The following is a 13,279-nucleotide window of genomic DNA, read 5'->3' as shown; positions in this document are numbered from 1 at the left end:
AAATGAACTCTGAAATGAATCTTCAAAACCATGCAAATACACCTAAATTAAATAACCTGCTCCTGAATGAGCATTGGGTCAAAAACAAAATCAAGATGGAAATTTAAAAATTCTTTGAACTGAACAACAATAATGACACAACCTATCAAAACACCTGGGATACAGCAAAGGTGGTGCTAAGCAGAAAGTTCATAGCCCTAAATGCCTACATCAAAAAGACTGAAAGAGCACAAACTGACATTCTAAGGTCACACCTCATGGAACTAGAGAAACAAGAACAAACCAAACCCAGAGCAGAACTAAATGAAATTGAAACAAACAAACAAAAAAGATATAGATAGATAGATAGATAGATAGATAGATAGATAGATATGAGATAAATGAACCAAAAAGCTGGTTCTTTGAAAAGATAAAACTGACAGACCATTAGCAAGACTAACCAAGAAGAGAGAAAATTCAAATAACCTCATTAAGAAACAAAACAGGAGATATTACAACTGACACCACTGAAATACAAAAGATCATTCAATGCTACTATGAAAACCTTTATGCACATAAACTAGAAAACCTAGAAGAGATGGATAAATTTCTGGAAAAATACAACCCTCCATAAATTAGCATAAATTAGGAAGAATTGGATACCGTGAACAGACCAAAAACAAACAGCAAGATTGAAATGGTAATTTTAAAATTACCAAGAAAAAAATGTCCAGGACCAGACGGATTCACAGCAGAATTCTACAAGACATTCAAAGAATTGGTACCAATCCTTTTGACACTATTCCATAAGATAGAGAAAGAAGGAACCCTCCATAATTTATTCTATGAAGCCAGTATCGCCCTAATACCAAAACCAGGAAAGGACATAACCAAAAAAAAAAACTACAGACTGATATCCTTGATGAACATAGACGCTAAAATCCTTAGCAAGATACTAGCTAACTGAATCCAACAACATATCAAAAAGATAATCCACCATGATCAAGTGGGTTTCACACCAGGGATACAGGGAGGGTTTAACATATGCAAGTCAAAAAACGTGACACACCACATAAACAGAATTAAAAACAACGAAAATCACATGATCATCTCAATAGATGCAGAAAAAACATTTGACAAAATCCAGCATCCCTCTATGATTAAAACTCTCAGCAAAAGTGGCATACAAGGGACATACCTCAATGCAATAACAGGTATCTATGACAAACCCATGGCCAAATTTATATTGAATAGGGAAAAGTTGAAAGCATTCCCTCTGAGAACTGGACCAAGGCAAGGATGTCCATTCTCACCACTCCTTTTCGACGTAGTACTGGAAGTCCTAGCCAGAGCAATCAGACAAAAGAAAGAAATAAAAGGGATCCAAATTGGTAAAGAGGAAATCAAACTGTCACTGTTTGCTGATGATATGATCATCTACCTTGAAAACCCTAAAGACTCCTCCAGAAAGCTCCTAGAACTGATAAAAGAAATCAGCAAAGTTTCCAGATACAAGAATAATGTACATAAATCAGTAGTTCTTCTATACACCAACAGCAACCAAGTGGAGAATCAAATCAATAACTCAACCCCTTTTACAATAGCTGCAAAAAAAAAAAAATACTTAGGAATATATCTTAACAAAGGCGTCAAAAGACCTCTACAAGGAAAACTATGGAACCCTGCTGAAAGAAATCAGAGATGACACAAAAAAATGGAAACACATCCCATGCTCATGGATGGGTAGAATCAATATTGTGAAAATGACCATACCGCCAAAAGCAATCTAAAAATTCAATGCAATCCCCATCATAATACCGCCATCATTCCTCACAGAATTACAAAAAAAGCAATTCTGAAATTCATATGGAACCAAAAAAGAGCCTGCAGAGCCAAAGCAAAACTAAACAAAAAGAACAAACCTGGAGGCATCGCACTATCTGATTTCAAACTATACTATAAGGCCATAGTCACCAAAACAGCATGGTACTGGTAAAATATAGGCACATAGACCAATGGAACAGAATAGAGAACTCAGAAATAAACTCAAATACTTACAGCCAACTGACCTTGGACAAAGCAAACAAAAACATGAAGTAGGGAAAGTACACCCTTTTCAACAGATGGTGCTGAGATAATTGGCTAGCCACATGCAGGAAAATGAAACTGGATCCTCACCTTTCACCTTATACAAAAATCAACTCAAGATGGATTAATGATTTAAATCTAAGACCTGAAACTATAAAAATTCTAGAAGATAACATTGGAAAAACCTTCTAGACATTGGCTTAGGCAAGGATTTCATGATCAAGAACCCAAAAGCAAATGCAATAAAAACAAAGATAAATAGTCGGGACTTAATGAAACTAAAGAGTTTTGCAAGGCAAAAGAAACAGCAGAGTAAACAGAGAATCCACAGAGTGGGAGAAAATCTTCACAATCTATACATCTGACAAAGGACTAATAATCAGAATCTACAACGAACTCAAATTAGTAAGAAAAAAAAAAACAATCCCATCAAAAAGTGGGCTAAGGACGTGAATAGACAATTCTCAAGAGAAGATATACAAATGGCCAACAAACGTATGACAAAATGCTCAACATCACTAATGACCAGAGAAATGCAAATCAAAACTACAATGCGATACCACCTTACTCCTGCAAGAATGGCCATAATCAAAAAAATAAAAAAACAGTAGATGTTGGCATGGATGCAGTGATCAAGGAACACTTCTATACTGCTGGTGGGAATGTAAACTACTACAGCTGCTATAAAAACTGTGGAGATTCCTTAAAGAACTAAAAGTAGAACTACCATTTGATCCAGCAATCCCACTACTGGGTATCTACCCAGAAGAAAAGAAGTCATTATACGAAAAAGATAATGTGCATGCATGTTTATAGCAGCACAATTCACAATTGCAAAATCATGGAACCAACCCAAATGCCCATCAATCAATGAGTGGATAAAGAAACTGTGGTGAGTGTGTGTATGTGTGTGTCTGTGTGTGTGTGTGTATACATATACACACATATATACATATACATATGTGCATATATATACATATACATATGTGCATATATACACACATATACATATACACATGTGCATAATATGTGCGTATATGCACACATATATACATATACATATGTGCATATATGCACACATATATACATATACATATGTGCATATATACACACATATATACATATACATATGTGCATATATACACACATATATACATATACATATGTGTATATATATACATATATAAATATATGATGGAATACCACTCAGCCATGAAAAGGAATGAATTAACAGCATTTGCAGTGACATGGAGGAGATTGGAGACTGTTACTCTAAGTGAAGTAACTCAGGAATGGGAAGCCAAACATTATATGTACTCACTAATAAGTGGGAGCTAAGCCATAAGGGTGCCAAGCATAAGAAAGATACAATGGACTCTGGGGACTTGGGAGGAAGAGTGGGAGGCAGAGGGGTAAAAGACTACAAATATGGTGCAGTGTATACTGTTCAGGTGATGGATGCACCAAAATCTCACAAATCACCACTAAAGAACTTACTCATGTAACCATATACCATCTGTACTCCAATAACTTATGGAAAAATAAAAAAATAAAATTTAAACACCACAGAACTAAACTTCAAAAAAATTAATAAATAAAGTTGGAAATAGCAATGTAAAATGGAAGTTGTTTATTAGATAGCGAAAAAAAAAAAAGCCAAGATCCTTTTTTGTGTTTGACAGGTGATTGAATAATTTTGGAATTTTTGGAAGATTTTATAACTAAGTATATGTACTAAAAATTAAAGGTAAATAATAAAATAAAAGTAAAATTTAATACAGATACAAAGAATGGCTTTAAATTATTACAAGATGGGGGAAAATAAAATATATAACCTTTATCAAACTAATGCAAGTCAGAAAAAGGAGGGAAAAAAGGAAGAAAAAAGGAAAAATAAATGATACAAATCCAAATATATCAGAATAAATGTAAACAAAGTAAATCCGTGATCAGATTATCAGATTGCATTAAATATTCAAAACCCAATTTAAAACAGAATGATAAAGACAAAAAATAAAAGAATAGAAAAAAATTATGCAGCAAATCCTAATTAAATCTAATTAACTATAACTATTGGCTAACTATAATATATTTTCTAACTATATTATAAAATCATTGAAGTATTTGAAGTCATAAAAATTAATAAACAAGTAATATTACAGCAAAACAAGTAATATTACATTACTAGAAAAAACAAGTAATATTATATACTTCATGCATTTAACAACTTGACTATTAAAAACATTAAAAAACTAATAGAATTATTTTAAAAATCACAAAAACAGAATCATTGTTTGGATAGTTTAATATATTTGTCTCAGAAACAGAAAAAATTTTATTAAAAATATAGAGGATTTGCAGAACAAAATCATAAACCTGATAATATATAATTTATCTGTGATAAAAATGTATATTTATATTTAAATATTCTGAATTAATCATTAAAATATGCGTTAATATCAAGCCCATATGGAACATTTATAAAATATTTGACCCACATAGTGGGTCTTAAATTAAAACATAAATTTTTTAAAAAACCAGTATCACAAAGGTCATATTCTCAGAAAAAGAAACACAAAACAGAATTCAACAATAAATAAAGTTCGTCATTTACTTGGAAATTTAGACAGGGATGTTTAAATAACTCATTAGCTTAAAAAAAACACAATAAAAATTATAAAACACACTTGAAAGAACTAAAACGAAACAATGAAAGTAACATGAAAATGATAAAAGTAACATATTTAAAACTGTAGAATGTAGCAAAAGTAATACCTAGTATTAAATTTATGGTCTTAAAAGTGTTCATTTAAAAACAAAAAGAAAAACTGAGGGAAAAGAGTAGTAAAATGTTTAGGTCAAAAGCTAAAAAAAGAGTAAGGGAAAATGTAAACCTTAGGAACAAATGGTAAATACAGTGTTAGAGTCAAAATGAATTTAACAGATCACTAATAAGCAACAGATCACCCAGAAAACCCTTAGTTGCCTTATGTAAACTTGTTATCAATCGAGAAGAAAGTTTACATCAATCTCACACATAAACAGAAATGCAAAAATACAAAATAAAATGTTAGCCCAACAACGTCAGCAGCAGAAGTATACAATATACAGTACTGTACACACATCTAGACACACACATATTTTGGTGTAAGAAAGTTGGTTTTAAAATCAGAGGGCTGAATCTGAGTTCCCGACTATCCACTTACTAGATAAGTATCCTTGAGTTTAGTGTTTAAGGTATCTGTTCTGTTCATGTAATTTTAATAGAAAACATTGACATAGCTACACTCCAGATGGTTCTGAATTTACTCAAAATTATGAAAATCAAACGTTTCTCTTTTTTTGAGAAAGGGTCTTGCTCTGTTGCCCAGGTTGGAGTGCAGTGGTGCTATCTTGGCTTACTGCAGCCTCGACCTCCCAGGCTCAAGTGATCCTCCCACTTCAGCTTTCCGAGTAGCTGGGACTAGAGGTGCACACCACCATGCCTGGCAAATTCTTTTTTTTTTGGGGCAGGGGAGACTTTTTTTTTTTTTTTTTTTTTGTAGAGATGGGGTTTCACTGTGTTGCCCAGACTGGTCTCAAACTCCTGTACTCAAATGATCGGCCTCCCAAAGTGTTGCGATTACAAGCGTGAGCTACCACGCCCTGCAAAAATCAAACTTTTAATGGAATATTTTAGTGGACAAAACATCACCTTTGAAGCTATTCTTTTGTCCCAAAAAGTGTTAATGCTGTAGTATTTTTGTTGAGTAAAAGTAAATATTAACTAAAATAATTTTAAAGTATAAACATATTCCAAGGTTGGCAACTGAATGCTGTTTTGATTTTGTTTTGTTAAAAACAATGTTTTTGTGGTGGTGGTTTTCTTCGTGTAAGTTAAACATTAAAAAAATACTGCTTATCATGACTTTGCTTTTTTACTGATACATAATTGTTCATGTTTGTGGGGTACAAGTGATATTTTGATACATGCATACAATGTGTAATGATCAAATGAGCGTAATTTGATATCCATCACCTGAAATATTAATCAATCATTGCTTTGTGTTGGGAACATTCCAAATCCACTCTTCTAGCTATTTTGAAATATATAATAAGTTATTGTTAACTACTGTCACCCTACTGTGCTATCAAACACTAAAACTTATTCCTTCTATCAAACTGTATTTTTGCACCCATTAACCAACCTCTCTTTATTCTCCCTTCCCCCTACCCTTCTCAACCTCTGGTAACCATTATTCTACTCTCTACCTTCATGAGATCAACATTTTTAGCTCCCACATCTAAATGAGAACATGTGATAATTTATCTTTCTGTTCTTGACTTATTTCACATAACAGAATGTCCCCCAGTTCCATCTGTGTTGCTGCAAGTGATAGAATTTTTTATGGCTGAATAATATTCCATTGTGTATATATATCACATTTGCTTATCCATTCATCTGCTGATGGACACTTAAGAAGGTTCTATATCTTAGCTATTGTGAATTGTGCTGCAAGAAACATGTGAGTACAGATATCTCTTCAGTATACTGATTTCCCTTCTTTTGACACTGTACCAAGCAATGGGATTGCTGGATCATACAGTAGCTCTATTTTTAGTTTTTTGAGAAACCTTCACCCTGTTTTCCATAGTGGCTGTACTAAGTCACATTCCTACAGTGTAGTAACATTCCCATTTCTCCAAACCCTCATCAGAATTTTTTTTGTCTTTTTTATAATGGCCATTTTAACTAGGATGAGATGATATCTCACTGTGGTTTTACTTTGCGTTTTCCTGATAATTATTGAAGTTGTGCATTTTTCATATACCTGTTGGCATTTGAATGTCTTCTTTTGAAAAATGTCTATTCATACTTTTGTCCATTTTTTTAAAAATTCTGATTATTTGTGTTTTGGCTATTAAGTTGTTTGAGTTCCTTATACATTCTGGTTATTAATCTCCTGTCAGATAGATAGTTTGCAAATATTTTCTCCCATTCTGTAGGTTGTCTGTCCATTCTGTTTATTGTTTCCTTTGTTGTATAAAAACTTTTTAGCTTGAGGCAATCCCATTTGTCAATTCTTGCTTTTGTTGCCTGTGCTTTTGAGGTCCCACCCAGAAAGTCTTTTCCCAGACCAATGTCCTGAAGCATTTCCCTAGTGTTTTCTTCTAGTTTTTTTTATAGTTTTGGGTTTTGCACTTAAATCTTTAATCCATTTTTATTTGATTTTTATACGGTAAGAGATAGGGGTCTAGTTTCATTCTTCTGCTCATGGATATTTAGTTTTCCCAGAACCATCTGTTGAAGGGATTGTCCTTATCCCAATAAAATTTCATGGTGCCCTTGTCAAAAATGAGTTGGCTATAAATGTGTAGATTTATTGCTGGGTTCTCTATTCTGTTCCATTAATCTATGTGTCTGTTTTTATGCCAGCACCATGCTGTTTTGGTTACTATAGCTTTGTAGTATGTTTAGAAGTCTGGTAATGTGATCCCTCTACCTTTGTTCTTTGTGCTCAGGATACTTTGGCTATTTGGGGTCTTTTGTGATTCCATACAAACTTTATGATTTTTTTTCTATTCCTTTGAAGATTGTCTTTGTTGTTTTGATGAAGATTGCATTGAATCTGGAGATCATTTGGGGTAGTATGGACATTTTACACAATATTATTTCTTCCAATACATTAGCATAGGATATCTTTCCATTTTTTTGTGTGTCTTCTTCAATTTCTTTCATCAGTGTTTAACAGTTTAATTGCAGAGATCTTTCACTTCTTTGGTTAAATTTATTCCTAAGTATTTTAAGTTTTTTGTAGCTACTGTAAATAAGACTGCTTTCTTACTTTCTTTTTCAGATTATTTGCTGTTGCTGCATAAGAATGCTACTGGTGTATAGAAATGTTGCTGATTTTTGCATGTTGATTTTGTACCCTGCAATTTTACCAAATTTGTTTATCAGTTCTGACAGGTTTTTGCTTAAGTCTTTAGGTTTTTCTAAATATTGGATTAGTCTTGACATTTCTGATTGTGAACTGCTTCTTGGTACCCTGAGGGGTCAGAATCAAGCACAGCGTAGAAATTCACAAACTCCACCCACTGCATCCAAATGTTACTTATGTAGGGATATACAGTGTCTGCTCTCATGTGGTCTGAGTCCTCCACCAAGGTCTTGATCCTGTAACTCATGAAGGCAATTAGGGTAGAGTCATTATCAGGACAATCCAGCCCTCAAAATGAAACCATCTCCCTAATCTCATCATTGAAATTAATGCCATGATGCTGGAAGAGACCTTAAAGATTATAATCAACCCTCTTGGAAATTTGAAAGCCATAAATTTAGTGGTTCAGGTACCAGAGAAAATTAGAATTAATGAACATGTCCATAAAAACAGATCAATTTCCAGCCAGCTGCCAGAAGTTGGCATGCTGGCACTGTGCCTGCAGCCCACCCCTGCAAAGTGTCCCTTCACCTGCCAGTGGAAAATCCAACACTTACAGTTACCAAAACAAAAGTGCTGTAACTTGCCTTTTAAGGCAAATTTTTACAGGTATAATGTATTCTATTAAAACATCGCCACCTTAGAACACCTGGAGACTCTGTAGAAAGTTGGCAATAGTTTTGTAAGGAATCTAAGAGTTACAGTTCTGGGATTTCCTCCTATCTTCTCCTTTGGTCTATTTCCCATCCACCAAAATAGACCTTGTACTTTACATGTTTATTTGTGTAAGACGATCAGACCATTTCTTACACACCTGAATACACATGGGGGTGGAGAGAAGGCAAGAATTTCTCCTTCAGAGCAAAAGATGGCATCCTCTCTTGCCATGAGATATGCTGAACTCAAATTTCTTCTTGGAACAACAATAGTAATTAATGTGGATCTGATTATCCCAACTAATGATGAAAGTCAGCTTTGTCGCTATTATATAGAATTTATTTAAGGATCAACATTATTTTATTACAGACCATACGTAAAAGGACAAGTATAATAAAATCTGTAAGATCATATAAGGAAAAAATCATATTCCTCTCTACACAATTTGCTTTGTCTTCGATATCTTTGTTTTTTTTTCAATCTTCCTCACAAGGACTACTGATTGAATTAAACCCAAACATTAGAAAACAACACCATAGTAATTGTTAATACTGAAGTTTAAATATCCTAAGAGAAAACAACCTTTGGGTTTTCAGTATTTTCTTACTGTTTTTGTGGTGGTGGAGGTGGTGATGGTGTAAGTATTTTTAGTTGACTGGAGAGAAAGGAGAGATAAAAGGAAAAACATTCTTGGGTTTTAAAAAAATTAATATTATCAATGTAATTATGGTAAAGAGCATATTTTGAGAGAGGTTTCTAAGCAATTGAATATATATTATATATTATATATTTGTTACATATTATATATTTATTATATATATATAGTTTGGTATTTTAGGCTTTTATCTGATCAAATGATACTTCTTTTGGAAAGATAAAATTGAACCATATATTTATAAATATATATTTCTATTATATATATTTATATATTTATAATCATATATATATATATATGGTTCAATTTTATCTTTCCAAAAGAAGTATCATTTGATCAGGTAAAAGGCTAAAATACCAAATTGGGAAGCAGAAATTTCAGCTGCCTATCTGGCCACCAAGGTGTACATTTTTAAATGCCACAGGGGTGCAGCTTCTTTGTAAAATCTAGCTCCCAACCACCTATGAAACATCTTTGGATGTATTAGAGAAATATTTTAAAGGGAGAGATGCAGAAACCAAAGAGCTCAAAAGAATCAGTGCTGCAGCCCCAGCCCTGAGACGTTTCCTAGGTGCAGTTCATTCCTAGGTCTCAGGAGGGCTCCAGAGAGAATTTGCATCTCCCCCAACCTCTGGGACCCCAAGCCCCGCCCGCAGCAAGTCTATGTCTTGGTGTGTAAAATGGATTGGTGTGTGTGTGTGTTTGTGTGTGTGTGTGTGTACGTGTGTAGGTAAAGATGAAAAGGTACACTTTAATTACTCTACTGCAATAAGTACAAGAAAGCTTCAAAGAAATACTGAAACATGCTGGCAGACAGCCAAAAATATTTAACGGTTAGCAGGGTGACTGGAGTCTTGCTGCCTTATTCTTAATAATAGTTTAAAGAACTCTGCTCTCCTCCCTGTCACTGAAACCTCTACCCATTTGCACATCATTCCTCTTTCCATACATAGAACACCAGCCAGCCCTCACCCGAGCCCAGGCCCTGCCCTGATGGAGGGGAACTAAGGAAATGCAACTTCAGCTGAGGGGTTGCTTTTTAATTGGTCACGGTCACGCTATTCAAATAGGAAGAAATCTGCAACCCATTAGACCTTTTCCTCCTGCATTAATAGTCAGGGAAAAAATTATATTTTGTAGCCACTTCTATTATTGTTTTCTTTTCTGGTTGGGAAACATTCTCAAAGGGCTGTGCCTGGATAGCAGCATGTAGAGTCAATTAGATGGTGAAAAAAGAAAATAACTAAAGGAGTGAGCAGATTTCTCCTGCAAATAGAATAGGAGAGATAGGAGAGAGAAAATAGGAGAGAGGAAGGTGGCAAGAGAAAAAGGGGACAAGGAATTTGGCGTACGTGGTAACATGAAGTAATTTGCCACAGACTGGTCAGTTCAATAAAATTGCTCTCAAATAACCAACCATGTGTTTTTGAAACATTTCAAATTGATCACAGTAGGTACCCACCATTGTAATCCTTATCGACCTACCCTTGACTTTCATTCCTTCTGGAAAGAAAAGTTGAATCAAATTTCCTGTTCGAAATCACACAGCTGCTCTTGGAACATCTGAGAATTTAAACCTTTTAATATGCAGGTCACAGAAATAGCTACACAATCACGTGTGTTTTCACAGTAGTTTGGACAGAATCAAGTAACCATATTAGATGCAGGGAATATTTAAAATATGTGCTTCTGCCATTGGCAGTTTACCTACTTCACTTCCTCCCAAAAATAATATTTTATGACCTAGCATTTTCAAAACTTGCATAAATTGCAGGATTTTAGAACTGAAAGCAGCCTTATATAGCATTTAATTAAATTTCTTCAATTTCCAGATGAGGATACTAGGCCTGAGGAGATGAGGTGACTTCATCCAAGGTAACAGCTAACTACTAACAGAGTGGGAATTGGGCTATGATCAATTTTTTCTTCTTAAAACACTGGTAATAAAAAAATCGAGAAACATATGTTTGTTTCCACAACTATCTCTATATTCAATTTCCAAATTTAACAGAACTATAACATGCTCTAAATAGCTGAAATTCAATAATAGGTTTTCTATATTTATTTTATATATTAATGTGTTTGTACTTGTACTTATTCACATACTTTTATAACACTAAAAGGCAAATTTATACATGTGACTCAAGTCTCAGTCTTAGAATAAGAAAGGAGATTTAAAGGCAAGATTTTTCCTTGCAGTATTGTATATTGTAGGGTATTAAGTAACTTCATGATCTAAGATTCATTCTTTTTCTCCTTTAAAATTGTTTTAACACTATCATGACACTTCTAATAACCATTCTTCTGTTTCAAAAATAGAAATAGACTTTTCTGTAAAGTGTCAGGTAATCGTGAGAGTGGTATTATTTTGTCATGATTATTTACATTTATGACAGTGACATATTATGACTAACAGCAGAGAAGGAACTAAAAAACTTTTAAATATGTCACTTTCATGAATATAGCACTTTATGGTTTCCAAAACATTTTCACTTTCTTAACAAACTGAGAATCCAAGTAAGTGGCATTGGCACTTGAATTCTGGTCTTTTAAAAATAATCCTACTCACAGAAATGTGAAGACAGTCAATTTATGAAAAAACTATTTTTAAAGTAACTTACAAATACACACAGTAAGTATCTGTTGTTTTCTGCTCTCTGGCTATCCTTCTTTTTGGTAATAGTACTTTGACTTAGCCCCTCTCTGTTCTTGTGATTCTGGACATCTAAACCCCTTCCCCAACCACCACTACCATCCTCACCCTTATCTCTCACCAACCAAATGGAATCATAAGCCACACCCAGCCAAGAAATTCCATCCCCTCTCAACAGGGACTGCTTTGGTGACAGGCACTGAATAAAGTCTTAGCAGTAAGATTGAATCCTGGTGTGCTGCTGGATTTTGTTTGCCAGTATTTTATTGAGGATTTTCGCATTGATGGAATATTGGCCTGAAATTTTTTTTTTGTTGTGTCTCTGCCAGGTTTTGGTATCAGGATGATTCTGGCATCATAAAATGAGTTAAGGAAGAGTCCTTCTTTTTCTATTGTTTAGAATAGTTTCAGAAGGAATGGTACCAGCTCCTCTTTGTACCTCTGGTAGAATTCGGCTGTGAATCCGTCTGGTCCTGGGCTTTTTTTGGTTGGTAGGCTATTAATCACTGCCTCAATTTCAGAACTTGTTATTGGTCTATTCAGGGATTCGACTTCTTCCTAGTTTAGACTTGGGAGGGTATATGAGTCCATGAAGTTATCCATTTCTTCTAGATTTTCTAGTTTATTTGCGTAGAGGTGTTTATAGTATTCTCTGACGGTTAGTTCATATTTCTGTGGGATCAGTGGTGATATCCCTTTTTTCATTTTGTATTGTGTCCGCTTGATTCTTCTCTTTTTTCTTCTTTATTAAACTGGCTAGTGGTCTATTTTCTTGATCTTTTCAAAAAAAAACAGCTTCTGGATTCATTGATTTTTTGAACTTTTTTTGTGTCTCTATCTCCTTCAGTTCTGCTCTGATCTTAGTTATTTCTTGTCTTCTGCTAGCTTTTGAATTTGTTTGCTCTTGCTTCTCTAGTTCTCTTAATTGTAATGTTAGGATGTCGATTTTAGATCTTTCTCACTTTCTCCTGTGGGCATTTAGTGCTATAAATTTCCCTCTAAACATTGATTTAGCTGTGTCCCAGATATTCTGGTATGTTGTGTCTTTGTTCTCATTGGTTTCAAAGAACTTATTTATTTCTGCCTCAGTTTTGCTATTTACCTAGTAGTCATTCAGGAGCAGGTTGTTCAGTTTCCATTTAGTTGTGCAGTTTTGAGTGAGTATCTTGATTCTGAGTTCTAATTTGATAGCAAGGTGGTCAGAGAGAATGTTTGTTACGATTTCCGTTCTTTTGCATTTGCTGAGGAGTGTTTTACTTCTAATTATGTGGTTGATTTTAGAATAAGTGCTATGTGGTGCTGAGAAGAATGTATATTCTGTTGATT

Source organism: Pan paniscus, chromosome 5, assembly GCF_029289425.2.
Source record: "Pan paniscus chromosome 5, NHGRI_mPanPan1-v2.0_pri, whole genome shotgun sequence".
Taxonomy (NCBI): domain Eukaryota; kingdom Metazoa; phylum Chordata; class Mammalia; order Primates; family Hominidae; genus Pan; species Pan paniscus.
This window is presented reverse-complemented; position numbering follows the sequence as displayed.